The sequence below is a fragment of the Enhydra lutris genome, unplaced genomic scaffold, assembly GCF_002288905.1.
Source record: "Enhydra lutris kenyoni isolate GAN:26980312 unplaced genomic scaffold, ASM228890v2 scaffoldscaffold44, whole genome shotgun sequence".
NCBI lineage: Eukaryota > Metazoa > Chordata > Mammalia > Carnivora > Mustelidae > Enhydra > Enhydra lutris.
The window spans coordinates 7966527-7986143 of NW_019154128.1; positions in this window are offsets into that span (position 1 = coordinate 7966527).

The window sequence follows — 19617 nt, forward strand, 5'->3', positions numbered from 1 at the left end:
AAGGGAAGCAGGCTCTCTGCTCTGCAGAGAGCCCATGTGGGGCTCCATCCCAGGAACCTGAGATCACAACCTGAGCGGAAAGCAGAAACTTTAGCCCACTGAACCACCCAGGCACCCCTGTCTTTTGCAGTTTTTCTATTTCTCTCATCCCTGTTCAGTTGTCGTTATTCTTCCCTGAGAGTGAGACTTGCAGCTGGGGTTTACATAAGTGGTACAGAGAGAGGGTGTGTAGTTGCTAGAAATTGGATCCTGTGACGCTGGTTCAGAAACTTCTCAGAACACTTGCTGCTCCCTTGCTGAGCTTTGGGTAGCCAAGGTCGAGGGACATTTGGCTTTCATATCTGAGCTAAACTCTTGCCGGATGTTTGCTTTTGTTTTCATCCTTTTGTAGACATTCTTGTGCTTTGGGGGCACATGTGTAGTTCACTGGGTTAAGTGTCTGCTTTCAGCTCAGGTCGTGATCTCAGGGTCCTGGGATGGAGCCTCGCGGCAGGCTCCCCGCTCAGCAGGGAGTCTGCTTCTCCCTTTCCCTCTGTTTCTGCCTCTGCTCTGCTTTTCTCTCTCTCAAAAAATAAAATTAAAAAAAAATTTTTTTAAGAAATTCTCATGCTTTTTTCTCATTGTTCTCTTTTTTGGGCATTTATTTCCCTTTCAAAGGTAGCTGGAAATGTCCATGAATTGGCTCAGGCTTCTGTAACAAAGTACCCCTGACGAGGCTTAAAACAACAGAAATTTAAAAGAAATTTATTTCTCGCAGTTCAGGAGGCTAGAAGTCTGAGATCAAGGTAGTCAATAGGGTTGATTTCCTCTCAGACCTCTCTCCTTGGCTTGTAGATGGCCATCTTCTCTCGGCATCTTCATATGGTTTTCTGTCTATCTAATGTCCTCTTCTTACAAGGACACGAGTCATAGTAGATTACGGCCCACTAAACACAGTTACTTCTTTAAAGACCCTCTACAAATACAGTCACATCCTAACTGGGAGGTTAGAATTCAGCGTGTGAATTTGGGAGGGGTGGACCCCAATTCAACCCATAACAGAGAGTGAACTTAATTTTGGCAGGAGGCAAGGAAATGTTTCCTTGTCTCTCAAGTGGCTGCCAGAATCCTAGGAAACTCAGAGCAAAAGGGAGACAACCGAATAGCTCAGACCATGGTTACACACAGGGAGAAGACTGCATTTGGAGTGTAGAAACTTTCAATGAGTAGGTGAGTAAAGGATTGAGTTTTTCCTCACATCGACAATCAATGCTTCCCTGTTTCTTTTCAGCCATTCTGCTGGGTGCCTAGTGGTATTGCATTGTGTCCTTAATTTTCACTTCCCTGATGGCTAAAGGAAAGTCAGCATTTTTTCATATGTTATTGGGTATGTGGCATTCTCTTTTGCGGAGTTCCTATTGAGTCTTTTGCCCATTTTTGTATTCAGCTGTTTGACTTTTTCTTTCTTTCTTTTTTTTTTTTAAGATCTTATTTATTTGAGAAAAAGAGAGAGTGGGCATGAACAGGGGGGAGAGGGAGTGGAAGAAGCAGGCTCCCTGCTGAGCAGGGAGCCCAACTTGGGGCTCAATCCCAGGATCCCGTGATCACAACCTGAGCTGAAGGCAGATGCTTAGCTGACTGAGCCACCCAGGCGCCCCTGTTTGACTTCTCCTTATTGACTTATAGGAGTTCTTAATATATTCTATATATGAATCCTCTGTCAGATGTAGATATTGTACCTATACTCTCCCATTCTGTGATTACTTTATACTCTATTAATGGTTTCCTGAGACTAAGTTCCTGATTTCTTGCTGTCCCTCTGATTGTACAGGACTTTATAAGATTTTGTGACATGATTAAAACCCAGACACTTCAGAGGAACTGGAACCACCTCAGTCCTGAGTGTGGGTCCAAGCAATGCTGAGCGTGTATACAGTTGCTGCCTTCTGTAGCTACACATCTTAACATCAGGGGAGATGAGGTCAAAGGGTCTGTATATGCTAGTGGACCCATCCCTTCCTGGCTCATAACCTTTGCTCATTGCATTTTGCAGTAGCTTCCGTGAGCTGAACCACAAACCCTAATTCCTCAGTTCCAATTTCCCCTCTCCAGATCCAACTGGATCTCTTAGGCTTCTAAGGAAGCCTAACTCTGGATGTCCAACTCTGGTGAGAACCACTGCCTTCTTCAAGCAGAGATGACCAGGAGACCCTGGTCCTGTCTACTCCCCTGCTGGGACCAGGACTTGAGTTCACCAGGATCTCTGAGGTCTGGCTCTAGATTATAGTTGTAGAGTTGGTATAGAGTATAGAGTATATACTACTAGAGTATAGTAGTAGAGTTGGTCATTTTTCCCCCAGCTGGCTCCAGGTTCTGGTGGGTGAGAACCCATTGCATTTCCTTGGACTAGAGCCATCAATATGTCCTATGTTGAGGCTGGGACTGCTTGTGACACTGAACACATGATGGTAGGACACATAGCATCTTTGGCCAAAATTTCTGAATTATTAATCCTAGAAGGAATGTCAGTGTTTCAGAGATCTTTGCACAATGTGAATGAAGCAACTTTAGGATTTGATTCTTACTCATAGGTTAGCTGATTAATGTCACTAATGATACAGCAAGGGTCCCCAGTCAGTGGATTTCACTGAAGCTGCTCGTCAGTCGTGAAGACAGAGCTCCCAGCTAGTCGCTGCCATTGGTGGGCTCGACGTGCCAGTGGTGTGCACACCCCTGTCAGTCACTTGTCCTCTCAGATCTGAGCTTTTGTGATTTTTTTCACTTTTCCTTCTTTACTTCCAGGGATCAGCCTCTTTGAGACATCCAGCATAATCCAGAGAAGGCACAGTTCAGAGCATGGACAGGCCCCCTGGCCACTGCCATAACAGTCATGTCAGCCACAGTAGGTGGCAACCACAAGACCAAGATAACTCTAGGATATGCATGCCAAACCAAGTACATCTTGGACATAACAGGTCCATTAACTTCTCCTATGGAGTTGGCTTTTACAGAAAGCAAGTTACACCTTTGTTATTCAGCCTGTAACTTGGGGAAACCTCTTTTCTTTGTCTCTAAATGGCCAGTGGGGTCGTAAGCATAAGTTTACCTTTTGGAAAAGTGATTTGGTAATGTGCAGTAAGAGTCTGAAAGACATTAATAGCCTACGTCTAAATAACTCCACCTCTGAAAGTCCATCTTAAAGAAATCAGAATAGGAGACCCTTTCTTGGACAAGATATCCAGTAGCACTTATTTTCATCACTAATCCCTAAATGTCTAATGATAAGGGAATAGCTAGGAAATCTAGAGCATCTCTACCAGCTGGATGCTACGTGGTCATTATCCAATTTTGTTTACTGACCAGTTAAAAGTATATGGTAAATCTTGGGGCGCCTGGGTGGCTCAGTGGGTTAAAGCCTCTGCCTTCGGCTCAGGTCGTGATCCCAGGGTCCTGGGATCAAGCCCCGCATCGGGCTCTTTGCTCAGCAGGGAGCCTGTTTCCCCTCTCTCTCTCTGCCTGCCTCTCTGCCTACGTATGATCTCTGTCAAATAAATAAATAAAATCTTTAAAAATAAATAAATAAAATAAAGTATATGGTAAATCTATACAGCAATTAAAAACGAAGGCATTTATTGATACACTTAACAACTTGGGTTCTCTTGGGTCTCAAGAGAATTACACTAGGTGGAGAAAACCAATCTCAAAAAGTTACATGCGGGACGCCTGGGTGGCTCAGTTGGTTAAGCAGCTGCCTTCGGCTCGGGTCATGATCCCAGAGTCCTGGGATCGAGTCCCACATCGGGCTCCTTGCTCATCAGGGAGCCTGCTTCTCCCTCTGCCTCTGCCTGCCATTCTGTCTGCCTGTGCTTTCTCTCTCTCTCTGACAAATAAATAAATAAAATCTTTAAAAAAAAAAAAAAAAAAAAAAAAAAGTTACATGCTTATGATTCCATTTATATAACTGCCTTGAAATAATAAAATTCTAGGGCTAAAAAATAGATGAATGGTTTCCAGAGATTGGGGTGGTGGGAGGGGCAGAGGGGCAGAGCGTGATGTGACTCTAACAGAACAGATCTGTATGGTGATTGTGAAGGTAGCTACACTACACAGGTGTCCATGTGAGATAAAACTACATAGAACCACACACGTATGTTGCAACTGCTTGCTTCCTAACTGATTGTATTTCATTGTCATGCAAGATGTTACCGCTAAGGAAAACTGGTGAAGAGTACATGGGAACTCTCCCTATGTGGTTTTTTTTTTTTTTTTAAAGATTTATTTATTTATTTATTTGACAGAGAGACCACAAGTAGGCAGAGAGGAAGGCAGAGAGAGAGGGGGAAGCAGGCTCTCCGTTGAGCAGAGAGCCCCATGTGGGGCTCGATCCCAGGATCCTGGGATCATGACCCGAGCCGAAGGCAGAGGCCTCAACCCACTGAGCCACCCAGGTGACCCGTTTTTTTTTTTTTTTTTTTTTTGCAATTTCCTGTGAATCAGCAATTATTTCCTTTTTCCCTTTTTTTATTTAAGTAGGTTCCACGCCCAATGTGGGGCTTGAACCTATGACCCTGAGATCAAGGTCACGTGCTCTACCAGCTGAGCCAGCCAGGCACCCCTTCTTTTTCTTCTTCTTCTTCCCCCCACCTTTTTTTTTAAGTAGGATTGCAGTGATTTCAAAATAAAGTTAAAAAATATATAGCGACATTCCTATGGTATAATGGAAAATGCCAAAAGCAAACAAAGGTGATACACACACCCCCCCACACACACACACACTCATGTACACACACATATATTTAAAGCTGTAAACAGTGGTTGTCTTTAGATGGATACCTGTTTTTCTTTTTACATTCATGTGACTTCCAAATCAACATGTGTTATTTTCGGTGGAAAAAATCTTACTGAAAGACAAAAAACATGGTTTGTAAGCGTATGATTGGGATTTATTCTTTTTACTCACACACCTGCCTATGTGTTCTTCCTGGAGTCTCTCCCGTTTTCCAAACTAAAAGGAAGGCCAGATGTCCCCTTCTCCTTTGTTCCGCCTACGGGGACTCCAGCAGCAACGTCCCAGACTGCTGACAGCAGCTTCCATCCACTTGCCATGTGGAACACATGAAACACAAGGCAAAACAGTGTAAGTCTCCCCACAGAGCGGTCTAATTGCTCTAAACTAAGTGGTTAGTTTTTCTTATCCCTTCCCATGGTTCTTTCAGAAAAAATGGAGAGGCAAAAAGAAAGGCAGCGTCAGTGGAAACTTTTGGTTCTCTGCCCATCAGCTGAATAGCCATCTCCTGTGAATACATTAGCATCAGAAAGCTCTTTCCATTTTTTTTTTATTCTCCCTCAAAGCCATCCCATATTCCCATATTCTGCCTGTGGTCCTAGATCATTTGGGGTTCCTTCTCAATTCAGGGCACTCAAACCACTTGACCAACAATGTCAGAAGAGTAGGAAGCCAAGTAGGTAGCCTTGAGCTTGAGTCAAGTTCACAGGGCTTGGGGCTGGGGATCAGCTCAGCAGACACCTGCCACGCCCATTTGCCAGCCCCCTTGCCCTGGCTGGGGCTACCATGTGAGTGAGACCTAGTCCCTGCCCTTGAGGAACCTTTACGCTAGATGAGGAGAAGCTTAGTCTTTCCTCTGCTTTGTACCTTTGGGCAGGTTGTTGACACCTCTGAAACTCAGTTTCCTCTCCTGGGTAACAAAGAAAACCCACAGGGAAGGAAGCTTTTCTCTGGGGCTCCCCCTGTGCCCTCTTACCTATCTTGAAAACAAAGGGGAAAAATTGTTTATTTAAAAAAAATATTTTCTTTATTTATTGAGAGACAGAGCACAAGCCCACACAAGCAGGAGGAGGGGCAGAGGAAGAGGGAGAGAGAGAATCTCAGACAGACTCCACACTGAGCACCGAGCCCAATGTGGGGCTTGATCTCACCACCCAGAGACCCTCATGACCCCAGCCGAAACCAGGAGTCAAACGCTTAACCGAATGAGCTACCCAGGCATCCCAAGTTGGGTTTATTTTTAAAGGATTAATCTTTCTTTGTGGATTTTTAAGCATGAAATTGGCTTCAGGGGTTCACCTTCTCCAGTAAAACTTTCATTTTAGCCTTTCAATGACCTCAACACAACCCATCTGACATGAAATTGATTTCAAGCATTTCTAAATCCTCCCAATGAAAAAGACCAAACGTATGAACATCCCTTTTGTTCTTTCAGCAATAAATGATCCTGCTAAAGAGAACTGGTGGGTCCATTCATTTGCGGCAACAACAGAACTGAAAACAGCTACGCATTGTAAACTGAATTAAGAACTCAGAAGGGGAAACGAATGAAAAACTAAGTGGTTATTGCTCTCATTTCCCTGTGGCAGGGTTTGCCTCTGTTTGCATATAATTGTACTGGAGCTCATTATGCGTGCCCCAAGATAATTTAGTGCAAGCTACAGGGCGGGTCCTTTGGTATTTGGAGCGTGAAAGTGAGATGGGATTTTCATGAACTATTTCATTCTGTTGGAAAAGAAACATAAAGGAAACAGCCTTGTGTCCAGGGTAGCATGGAGTCACAGCTCTCAACACGGGACCCCAAGCCAGCTGGCTGAGCTTGAGTCCCCACCTGTCACCAGCCTCGTGAAATGAGATCTAAGTCTGTTTCCTCATTTGGAAGTGACAAGTTTCATAGAACCAACTTTCAGAGGATTCTTGCAAGTAAGATAATGACCACAGAAGTTTGGCACAGTGCCTAGCACACAAAAACTTGGCTCCCATGATATTTAAAATCATGCCCATCCACAGGCAAACCATAACAGACTCTTAACTACAGGGAACAGACTGAGGGTAGCAGGAGCAGAGGTGGGCGGGGGGAGAGGTTAACTAGGTGATGGCCATTAAGGAGACACCTGATGGAATGAGCACTTGGTGTTATATGCAACTGATGAATCACTAAATTCCACTTCTGAAACTAATAAACAATATATGTAAACTACAGTGAATTTAAATAAAAAATTAAAAAAAAATTATGCCCATACAGGTCTTGGAGTTCATGGACTGCCCAGTGTCTCCACCTCCCGAATGCCTCCTCACTGTCCAAGGGCATCCAGACCGCCCTCTCACAGACAAGCAGTTCTCAGATTTACCAGACTCAGAAATCCTTTATTCTCTTAAAAATGATCAATGATGGGGCGCCTGGGTGGTTCAGTGGGTTAAAGCCTCTGCCTTCGGCTCAGGTCATGATCCCAGCATCCTAGGATCGAGCCGCATGTCGGGTTCTCTGCTCAGCAGGGAGTCTGCTTCTCCTGCCCACCTCTCTCTCTGCCTGCCTCTCTGCCTACTTGTGATCTCTGTCTGTCAAATAAATGAATAAAATCTTAAAAAAAAAGATCGATGAGCCCAAAAAGCTTTTGTTTATATGGGTTATATCTCTCAAAAGTTACCGTATTAAAAATTAAGACAGATAAAATGTATATTATTTATTCACTTAAAAATAAGAATAAGGGGCCCCTGGGTGGCTCAGTCGGTTAAGCGGCTGCCTTCAGCTCAGGTCATGATTGCTGGGTCCTGGGATCGAGCCCCACATCGGGTTCCCTGCTCAGCAGGGGAGTCTGCTTCTCCCTCTCCCTTTGCCTGCTGCTCTACCTACTTGTGGTCTCTCTCCATCTCTCTAATAAATAAATAAAATCTTTAAAAAAATTAAAAAAAAAGAATAAAAATAAAACACATGTGAGAAGAGAGGGTAGTGTTACGTATCCTGAATGTCTAGCTCAATGGAAGGGAGCTCAATTTTCATATCTGCTTCTATACTTAATCTCTTGGGTATGTTCTGTTTGTTCTATAGGAAGACAATCCAGACTCAGGCACTTAGTTGAAAAGGGAATAGTTTATAGCCTTTTTACATAACTCTGGCTATTCTTCAGTACAACACCCAAACTCAACAAGTTAAGTTTCTTAAAGGTTTCAGATCAGTATCTGAAACCATATTAATGAGTTTTCATGGTCATTTACATTAAAATCTGTCAGTCTAGCTCACCTACTGTGGACATCTTTTACCATGGATAATTTCTGGATGATCACACATTAGTCATTTGGAAAATATGCTCACTGCGATATGCAGATCTTCCAAATGTTGAGACATTTCACTGCACAATATAAAAAAATCACATTAATATCATCACTGATCTCATCAGAAAAGTATTTTAAGTACTGGGAAGCTGTGACGCTCACAGTGGCAGAGACAAGTTTTTCAAAATTCTCATTTTCACATGAACCCTCAGATTTTGGCAACAAATACTACCAGTAGTTCTCCTTGACATGACAGATTCACTTCATTCATTTTCAGGAAAACATTTGCTAAGTGCCTGACTCTGAATAGCCATCATTTGCCTGCTAATTGTGCTTGCAAGTAAAAACGGTGTTCTGTGGTGGGGCGGGGTGGGGGGAGATTAATTCAGTTCATAATTATCCCAGCAAAGTGCAGAAGCATTTTTCTTTGAAATGACTATGGATGCAGCAGAACAGCCTTCTGTGTACTTCCTATTTGTTAGAATTTTAAAAAGGGATGTGCTTAAGGGATGAGATTTAATACAATTACTAATGTTTACTGCTTTATCAAGGCCATTCTTTTTTTCTTTTTAAGATTTTATTTACTTGACAGAGAGAGAGAACAGCAGGGGGAATAGCAGGCAGAGTGAGAGGGAGAAGCAGGGTTGCTGAGCAGGGAGCCCAAGGCAGGGCTTGATCCCAGGACCCCAGGATCAAGCCCTGAGCTGAAGGCAGATGCTTAAGCAGCTGAGCCACCCAGGCATCCGTGTTGATGGGCTTTTGAATCACAAGATGACTGCCTATTAATGTCACATCAGCCGATCAAGTCAGAACACAGCAGAATTGACCCCACTGTTCCTGTCTCACACCACCTCTTCTACACACCCTCATAACAACATATACTCTACTCCGTGCTAGGCTCTGCGCCTGTCCTAACATTGCACTTGTCAGAGTTGCTTTGGTCAAGGTCCCAATAGGAGATAGATGTCATGTTCAAGTGACATAACTTTAGGGGAGCTTGGGTGGGGTGTGGGGAGTCACAAGCAATAGTGCAACTACCCAGGGTATCTCCAGCCCCGAAGAAACAAATGGAAGGAAGGATTGTCAGAAACCAGAAGGAAAGAGTCATATAGGATTGCTGCCCTTCATACGTGCTCGGGAAAGAAATGCCCTAAATATCCTACTCTTCTGCCCACTCGGATCTCCTGCTGGAGCAAACCCGACCAGAAGCCAGGGGCTTAAGGAAGCTGTTGACGTGGGCCCCAGGAGGGTGGGCTTCCTGCAGTAGAGAGCAGAAATGTGGACAGTGGCTGTAGGGGAGGCAGATGAAACAGGTGGCCTAACAGTGTTCTAGAACTGCCTGTATCATCAAGTAGCCTGCCCACTGAGAAGTCAGGTGCATGTCCTTCTTCACTCCTGGATACCCAGCTCCCTGCCGGTGCCTGGCCACTGTAGCGTTCAGTTAAGGTTTGCTGACAAAGAATGGCTGAGAGTCCCAGTGTTGTGACCAGGAGGCCCTAGAAAGCCATAATCCCTTGCTCCCGTGCTCACCTGCAATTTTTTTTTTTTTAAACAGAGAGATCACAGGTAGGCAAGGAGGCAGGCAGAGAGAGAAGCAGGAAAATCAGGTTCCCTGCTGAGCAGAGAGCCCGATAAGGGGCTCGATCCCAGGACCCTGAGACCATGACCTGAACAGAAGGCAGAGGCTTAACCCATTGAGCCACCCAAGCGCCCCTGCTCACCTATAATCTGACCATTTGAACCTGCTAACCTAGGAGACCACCAGCACCCAAATGTCCAACACCTGAACTGCGCCTGCTGCTGCGCTGGTGCTTCAGCAGACCAGATCCCTTTGCCCAAATCTAGCACAAGCTGTCCAGATAAAGAGCTCAGTGCCTAGAGATGCGGTGATCTGAACTATTCCTGAATTAATTTAAGGATAGAATCTTTCCTCAAGCACAGGATCACTGCCGGTCTGGACTCTGGCAGTACTTTCAGAGTTTTACCAGCAGAGGTCGCTCCTCTCATAAGAAATCCCATAGAGGCCACCACTAGGTAAATCAGACTAAAGAAGAGCCCTTCCCATTGAAGTGGGGGCTCCTAGACCTTCACTCACTTGGCCTCCTCTGAACTAACCCTCTAGGTTGCCTGGATGTGCCTCCGTCATCCCACAGGCTCTAGGGGAACAACCTGGAACCCATTGCCTTTTGCAAAAAAGGAAGGGCCTGATGTTGCAAAGGAACCCAGAAAAGCCCTTGCACATTTTATCAAGTTCATAAACATAACATTTAAAAATCACACTCAAGGGCGCCTGGGTGGCTCAGTGGGTTAAGCCGCTGCCTTCGGCTCAGGTCATGGTCTCAGGGTCCTGGGATCCAGCCCCGCATCGGGCTCTCTGCTCAGCAGGGAGCCTGCTTCCTCCTCTCCCTCTGCCTGCCTCTCTGCCTACTCGAGATCTCTCTGTGTCAAGTGAGTAAATAAAATCTTAAAAAAAAAAAAATTGCACTCAAAACGACGCTGGAACTTCTCCGTCACATAGGTACTACCTGTTTCCGTCTGTCACTGTTTTCCTTCCTAGAATATTTTCTGGATATCTTATATCTTCCAACATTCCTTTCATTTTCTAAAACATTAAGCATGGTTTATTGTTACCATCCTTTTATGATTTTTAAAAACGTGACTGACTTTTCACCATCTTTTTAATTTGTTAAAACATTAGTTAATTTTTATTTCACCAAATCGAGAGTGGCGACATGGAATAGTTCTAACAGCCTCGTCATGGAGTAACAGTGTTCTCCTGGCGTGCTCCTTCCCAGATGTTCTTCTACAGGGAGACAACCACTTTCGACAGTTTCCGAGGCTTCTTCTGGTCTTTAGTAACCTCGTGTATGTAGGTAATACATTGATACTGGCCTTTTTTCAATACTTTTGGTAATAAGAGGTGCCTGGTTGGCAATACAGTGTGACCCACCCCACACCCTGTTCCCAGGAGGAGCAGGTGACCTGCACACGTGTGATGGGACAGACATGCGGAACCTTGCACATGCTGTCCCCTGGACACATGTGCCTCTTTCCTCTGCTGATGTTAATCTGTAATCTTTTCTCTGTAAAACACCATGACTGGGAGTAAAACCACTTTTTTTGAGTTCTAGGAGTCCTTCTAGCAAATCACTGGACCTGAGCCTGGGGTTGGAGACCTCTGCATTATAACACTGTTTTTAAGTTAAAAGTAATAAAGATAGAATACTCAACTCCTGTCTTCTGCTCATTTCTTGATTGGATTATTTGTTCTTTGGGTGTTAAGTCTGATAAGTTCTTCATAGATTTTTGGATACTAGCCCTTTTTCTGATAAGACATTTGCAAATACCTTCTCCCATTCTGTCGGTTGTCTTTTGGTTTTGTCAACTGTTTCCTTTGCTGTGCAAAAGCTTTTTACCTTGATGAAGTCCCAATAGTTCATTTTTGCCTTTGTTTCCCTTGCCTTTGGAGACATATCTAGGAAGAAGTTGCTGTGGCCAAGGTCACAGAGGTTGCTGCCTGTGTTCTCTAGGATTTTGATGGATTCCTGTCTCACATTGAGGTCTTTCATCTATTTTGAGTCTATTTTTGTATATGGTGTAAGGAAATGGTCCAGTTTCATTCTTCTGCATGTGGTTGTCCAATTTTCCCAACACCATTTGTTGAGGAGACTGTCTTTTTCCCACTGGATATTCTTTCCTGACTTGTCGAAGATTAGTTGACCTATTTTTATTTTTTAAAAAAATTTTAAAATTTATTTGAGTGCACATGAGCAGGGGTAGGGGAAGGAGAGGAAGCAGAAGGAGAAGGAGAGGCAGACTGCCACTGAGCAGGGAGTCCAACGTGGGGCTGGATCCCAGGACACTGGGGTCATGACCTGAGCCATCCAGGTGCCCCTTGCTACCTTTTATTTTAAAATTAAGGGGAACCACAAGATCAACTGTAATTAAAAATTATTTAATTACTTCCAATAATAACACCAACCCAAATCTAATGAAGGAAATATAAATCTACAGTATGTGAAATTATTTTTCTGAATTTTGGTTATCTCTAATCATTTTCCATTAAAGAATAAAACACATTAGGCACATAGCACATTACCATACTAAGCACTATCTGCCTGTCACCCCAACTAAGAAATAAAAAATATACAAATATAACTGTAATGCCCTGGGTCCCCGGGTATGTTTCTCCTCTCCCTACCCCACCCTTCCTTTTCTGAAAAGCCTAAATCTATGAATATGCTTGTATATCCTTAGAATCTCTCTAGAGACACCATAGATACATCAAAGAAACATAAGCCTAAGTCTGGGTTTTAAAAGAATCTCTCTTTTCTTTTTACTAACTGACTTGGCTTGGGATCTTTTTTTTTAAATAATAGTTTTATTGAAATATAATTTAAATACCATACAATTCACCTATTTCAAGTGCACAATTCAATGGTTTTAAGTATGGAATCCATCTCTTTTAGGGTCTACTTTCTAAGATGGGCTCTGGATTCTTCAGAAATGTTTTCTGATTCCCCTCTTAATTGGTCATGTGTGAGGCTCCCACCTGCTTCCCTAGCTTTATTTTGGAGCCACCAATATCCTCTCTCACATACACATTTTCCCCATCCCCAGATGGGCAAAGAAGAAGGCCTGATGGGACACCCAGCAAACTGAGGGGTGCGGGCGAGAATTTAGCGGGTGCATTCGATGAGTTTCTATATTGTTGGAAAGGTACATATCTATCATCTTAATTTTTTTTTAAGATTTTATTTATTTATTTGACAGACAGAGACAGCAAGAGAGGGAACATAAGCAGGGGGAGTGGAAGAGGGAGAAGCAGGCTTCCCACAAGCAGGGAGCCTGATGCGGCGCTCGATCCCAGGAACGTGGGATCATGACCTGAGCCGAAGGCAGATGCTTTAAGACTGAGCCACCCAGGCACTCCTACCATCTTAATTAAAAAAAAAAAAAAAATTCTTTTAAGTCTTATTTCTTTCCAGCATTTGTCTAGTTCTAACCCTTCTAAATGGAAAACACCAGAAGGAACCACAGGAAGGCAGAACATCTCCCTACTTTCCGGGGCACAAGCTCTGTGTTTCCTGCTCTCCTTCTTTCCAATGTACTGAGGATAAATGACCTCCTCATGCTGACTCATTCTCAAACAATGACAGGGGATATGGCCTTTAGGTAGAGAACATTTTAAGTCACAGAATCCCTTTTAACAGAAAAATGTACCAGATGTAATAAAGACCAGTCCACCAGACTTTGAAGTATAGTAAACTAAAGCAGAATAAGTGTTAATTTCCACTAGTGTTAGTTCCCGCTAGCAAGAGTGCACACACTGAGCTGTGGTGTTGGCTCAGCTCATCACTGACCCTGTGTTCAGTGGAGACCGTGCTCCTGGGCTCAGAAGAAGGGAGACCGTGAACACACCATTTCCAAGCTGGAGAGCCTGGCGAATGGTCAACTGTGCTTACTGGAGTTTCCCTGCGAGCATGTCAACGAGGGTAGAGAAGGAAAGTCCTGGATCAGAGATGAAGGATGGTTTATTGTTCACACGTTAGACCACAACCCTCCTGGAGCTTCCTAGGTGTCATCTGAAATCAGTCCCCATATAGAGAGGACAGGGAGAGACTGAAGAAAGAAGCAGGCCACTCCAGGTTGGTAGGTGACAGTTGTTTTTTTTAAAGATTCTATTTATTATTTGAGAGAGAGAAAGTGAGAGACAGAGCAGGAGTGGAGGGGGAGGGGCAGAGGAAGAGGGAGAGGGAGAAGCAGACTCCTCAGGGAGTCTGATGCGGGACTGGATCCCAAGACCTTGAGACCATGACCTAAGCCAAAGGCAAATGCTTAACCGACTGAGTCACCCAGGCACCCCAGTAGGTGACAGCTTTAATAAAAAAGGAACCTACACATGAGGCTCATCTTGGGTGGTATAGCAAGATGTATGGATCCCCACACCCGCCCGCCAAATCTTGAAAGTTTATAGAGACCTTAACTGGGTTCCATCATGCTTACTGTGTAGGTGTTCTCAACAGTGCGTCACTATCCCAAGCCTATGTCCCAGGAGCAGGAAAGGCAAGTGGAACCTACATTCCAAGGACAAGGACATTTGAAGAAGCCTTCAAATGCTGGGATCCAGCTCACAGGTCAACTGGTATCATGTCTTTTTGATGACCTTCCCCAACACTCACAGCAACAGCAAGAGCCAGCCCAGCTGAATTTGTGCTGGTTCCCAGAGCCCCCGCTCCCAGGCAACACAGAGACGGCTGGGTGATGTGGGCACCACAGTGGGTTATACTGCAAAAGGAGCCAGAGCGTGTGGAAACCACATCTTTTATAACGGACAGCAGGCATGCCTGACCTTCGTTACAGAGAAGGCCACCTTTAGTCACATCCACCCTTTAACCAGGCTATTTGTTATACTCAGATTCTTGGAAAGATGATCCAAACCAGGGGCGCCTGGGTGGCTCAGTGGGTTAAGCATCTGTCTTTGGCTCAGGTCATAATCCTGGGGTCCTGGGATCGAGCCCTGCATCGGGCTCCCTGCTCAGTGGGGAGCCTGCTTCTCCCTCTCCCTGCTGCTCCCCCTGCTTGTACTCTCTCTCTCTGTCAAATAAATGGATGGAATCTTTAAAAAAGAAAAAAATTAAAAAAAAAAAAAGACAATCCAAGATAAAGGCAGTCTGTCCCTTGCTGTACAAGATACAGGGAGAACTGTCTCACAACATATTTTAGTTGCTAAACAAAAATATTCACCATTACTAGTTTTGAATTACATGCATTTTAAAATAAATGGGGTCTTTAAGAAAAATCTTACGTAAAATTCAACTTTGTATTTCCTTACTAGGCTACTGAGCCTCAAAGCAAAGTAAAAACTTAATTTCATGTTAGATGTTCCAAGAGTGTCTTCTCCAGGCTGAGAACTTATGAGAGAGAAGTGGTCAGTAAATTACATTTCTCTAACCAGACAAGTGATGTTTCATTTCTTGCCACTTCGCTACTAGAACAGAGAAAAATAAATCTTAGGAAATGTGTATAATATAAAAACTATTAAAGATGAATTTATATTTACCTTGTGACTAGGAAAATATTATCTCTTGATTAATTCCTCCTTTTCTGCCTTCCTATAAGTGTAGCCTGAAGTGGGAGCTTTGTTTTTTGGAGCAGAGCTGTGGATAGTGAGGCAAAGCGTAGAGAGGGGAAGTGGGGTGGGGGTGGGGTGTGTGTAAGAGTAGTCAGAAGGGGAGAGGAAGGCTAAAGAGAAGGGGTGGGGAGAGGCACCAGAGGCAGGGATGGACAAGAAGAGATATGTGAGCATCTTAGGAAGGTAAGAGAAAGGCTATGGCAGTTTTAAAAATATGTTTTCTGGTGTGATATCAGTGGAACGTTTCCTTCTCCTCTCCCTGAAACTTTATCCACATTATTTGGGGGATGCTTTTCAGTGGGTTTGGGGTTTTAAAAAAGATACGGCTGCATAACTTTGGCCTTAGGGTGTGGGGTGCCAGAACAGGCTGGGTAGCCCAGTACAACTTCAGTTACAATATCACTTTTCACCCCCAAACCCATGCTACTCGTTTACCTGTGCAGTGACAGGGAAGGGCCAGGGCACTGAGCAGACATGGTTTTAAAAAAAAAAAAAAAAAAAAAAAAAAAAAGATGGCTTAGCTTCAGGCAAGGCACATAACCATCTGCCATGAACTACCTGGGAATTATGTGTAAGAGAAGACAGAAGCATCTGGAAGGCCGTGTTCTCCCCCGGCAGCTGCCCTCAGCCGCAGAGGAAGTACCCCACCCTCACTGACTGCCTGGTACACGTTTGTTCTCGAGGCTCCTTTTTCTCTCCTCTGTCACAACACGCAACACAATCGGTACCCATCACCACCCCTTTGAAATTCCCTCTTCTGTTAGCTTGGGAACCACTGGTTACATACCTGATGAAGTACCGACCACCCGTATTTCCTGAGTATCTGCTCGTGAGCCGCAGTGTGTTCCAACTTGATATGCGTCACCATCACCATGTTTAATCCTCACAACCGCTCAAGCAGATGCAAAACGCAATCTTTCTCCCTTTCCGCTGAGGAGGCTGAGCTGTGGAAAGCTCTTGAAGAGACTGCTCCAGTTGCTCAGAGGGGGGACCTGAAGAGAAACAGCACGGCCTCTGACTTCAGGCTGGAGCGCAGGGCACCAGGAATGGCAGAGAGGGACGGGGTGCTAAGAGAGAAAAAGAAATGTGAGCAGATGCACAGCAACAGGGTGGCGGCCATCTTGGAGGGCCATCGTGCATCAGGCCTTGACGGTGCTTCCTTCGGGCCTAGCCGTGATCCTGGTCACTGAGGAGAAAGCAGGTCGTGCTGCGGGGGAAGTGACCTGGACAGGGTCACACAGAGGCAGAGCCAGGGCCTGGCTCCTGTTATCACCTTGCCCTTCCCATCTGGGTGCTGACAGGCAGCCCTGCCGTGGGCCCTGCACCCCCTCCACAGCCGCCTTTGTCGGGTGGGCCCTACGCAGGTTTTGGCAGTAGCTCAGGGCAGAGGGCAGACTGAGCCACCTCGGAGGGGGTGAGCCAGACCCGCTCTCCAGCTGGGAGGCCCTCCCAAGAATCTCACATCCCAGGGACACATAGCGCCTTTTCTAACCCTTGTTATTAATCTATTCCTTTCTTTCTTTCTCACGGCAACATGCTCTGTAGTTCTTACTCTCTTCCGCAACACCACCTGATGTTGAAAAGGTTTTAAATACACTTTAATGAAGCATAATAACATCATATGCGTTCAGTGAGGAGTTATTGATTTTTGTGTGTAAAATATTAATGCGTCTTTCAAGCTATTTATGTCCTTAGACTACAGAGCTCACAATGTTTCCTCTGATGCACTGACCACACTAAGACCTGGTTTTATTTCTGGGAAAACATCAAGTATTTACCACTAGCATTACCTTTTTTCCCCCCTCCTCTATTTTTGTTATATGACCAGACACTAAATAATAATGGACATGTTAATGCACTGGCTGTTTTCTCAGGATTCTGCCCAGTCTGTTAATATACAGAACCATATTCTCCCATTAATATCCCACTGACCCGACTTTCAGTTGCTCAATTTAAATTCATACTCAATTGCTCCTGTCAAATTTTCTGATGAAATAAAAATGTAAAAAGTTTTTGGCATGTGACCTTCCAAATGTTCCCCTGGTTTTTAAAATTTTTATTGATTGATTGATTGATTTTGTAGAAATACACATGCTTGATGGCAATTGATGGGAATGTTAGTGCAGGGCCGGAATACCTGCTCTGCCTCCACACTGAGGACTGGGCTCTGAGGCCAGATAGAGCCTCACGATGGGAAGGTGGTCCAGGAGCAGAGGCCATAGTGCTTGCTCTCAGGGGTTTCTTCATATGCTGTCAGTCAGTCAATCAGCATGGATGCCTATTCTGAAGCCATATGTGCTAGCTAAGCTGTGTTTCCCAAAGTGCGTGGTATGTACAGTACCATACTATATGCATTCAAACATTTTCCTCCTAAGCACACAGAGTGAGCACATTGTATCTTGAGAAATGAGACTATCCTGGCCAAGGCAGTGTGGGGAACATCTAGATCCAGCCCACAGAAGACTACCAACAAGCTCCTCCATTCTCTCCCTTCCCTGGCTATTTTGTAGGCCATGTGTACTAGATGGTGTGGCTATTGGAGGGAGAAGGGCTCTGGGGCTCACATTTCACCCTGACATGAATGCATTAGGTGGCTATTTCCCTGAGATAGTCTATCCTTTCATGACTGTCCAAATGTGTGCTAGCTCATAAATTTATTAAGTTCCTTGTTTGTAATTGTTTATTGCTCAATTTGAAAATCTTTGAGTTAGACATGTTTATTGCAGAACTTCTCAGTGACTTTATTATTCTAACATGGGTTGTGAATCTTCTCCAGAGCTTTGACACACCCTTATTTGACCATGGGGTCTTTTTTCTGCAGGAGTCTCAGGGGAAGGACATTCTAAAAATTCCACTTGGGGGAGGGGCCTATGGGTGGTGCAGCCAGTTGAGCGTCTGGCTCTGCGTTTCAGCTCAGGTCGCAATCTCAGGGTCTTGAGATAGAGGTCCACGTCAGGCTCTATGCTGAGCAAAGCTGAAGTTTCTTTCTCCCTCTCCCTCTTTCCCTTATGGCACTCTCTCTTTTTTTCTCTCTCTCTCTAAAATAAGTAAATAAATCTTTTGAAAAAATCCACTTGGGGTAGTGCCTGGATGGCTCAGTGGGTTAAGCCTCTGCCTTCAGCTCAGGTCAGGATCTCAGGGTCCTAGGATCGAGTCCTGCATTGGGATCTCTGCTCAGCAAGGAGCCTGCTTCCCTCTCTTTCTTTTCCTGCCTCTCTGCCTGCCTCTTTGCCTATTTGTGATCTCTCTCTCTCTCTCTGCCAAATAGATAAATAAAATCTTAAAAAAAATCCACTTTTTTTGCAGGGAAATACTGCATTACAGGATTGAAAATGGTAACAGTCTTTTAAAACTTCAAACAGGAAGAGGTGGCACCACTTTGCCCCATGATGTATCTTTAGAGGTTTCTGAGACAGTGCTTAGGGTTTGGACACTGCCGTCATTACCATCTTTGAGGAGAAACACTATAATAACAGCAATACACATTTTATAAAATATTTTCCAAAGTTTTCAAGACTCTAGCTTGGAGCAGATCAAGAGAATGCCAATCAGCCCCAGGGCAGGAATGTCTATGTGGCACTAAACCATCATTAGAAACACAAAAAAAATGAAAGAAAAAATAGACAAACTGAACTTCATCAAAATTAAAAACTTTTGTACTTCAAAGAATACTATCAAGAAAATGAAAAGAGAACATACTTGCAAATCATATATGTTAAAGGAATAGTATCCAGTATACATAAAGAACAGTTACAGCTCAGCAATAAAAAGACAAATGACCTAATTAAGAAATGAGAACTGTCTTTCTACAAAGAAGATACACAAAGGTCAACAAGCACAGGGAAAGATGTTCATATCTTTAGTCATTAGGGAGATTGAAACCAGAACGAGATTCTACTTCACACCCACTAGGATGGCTATACTAAAAAAGATGGACAATAACAAGTGTCAGCAAGGATGTGGAGAAATTGGAACCCTCCAACAGTACTACTGGGAATGTAAAACAGTGGTGCAGCTGCTTTGGAAAACAGTTTGGCAGTTACTCAAAAAGCTAAACATACATAGAATTACCATATGACTCAGCAATTCTACCTAGGAATTCTACCTAGGAAGGTATGTATCCCAGAGAAATGAAAACATGTCTATGCAAAAACTTGTACGAAAATGTTCATAAGAGTATTATTCATAATAGCTAAAAAGTGGAAACAACCCAAATGTCCATCAACTGATGAATGGGTAAAGAAAATACGGTGCACTCATACAATGGAATACTCTTTGGCAATAAAAAGAAATGAAGTACTGATACATGTTACAACAGGGATGAAACTTGAAACATTATGCTAAGCAAAAGGAGCCAAATACACACAAAAGAAGCCATATATTATATGATTCCATTTTAATGAAATGTCCAGAGTAGGCAAATCTATAGAGACAGAAAATAGGT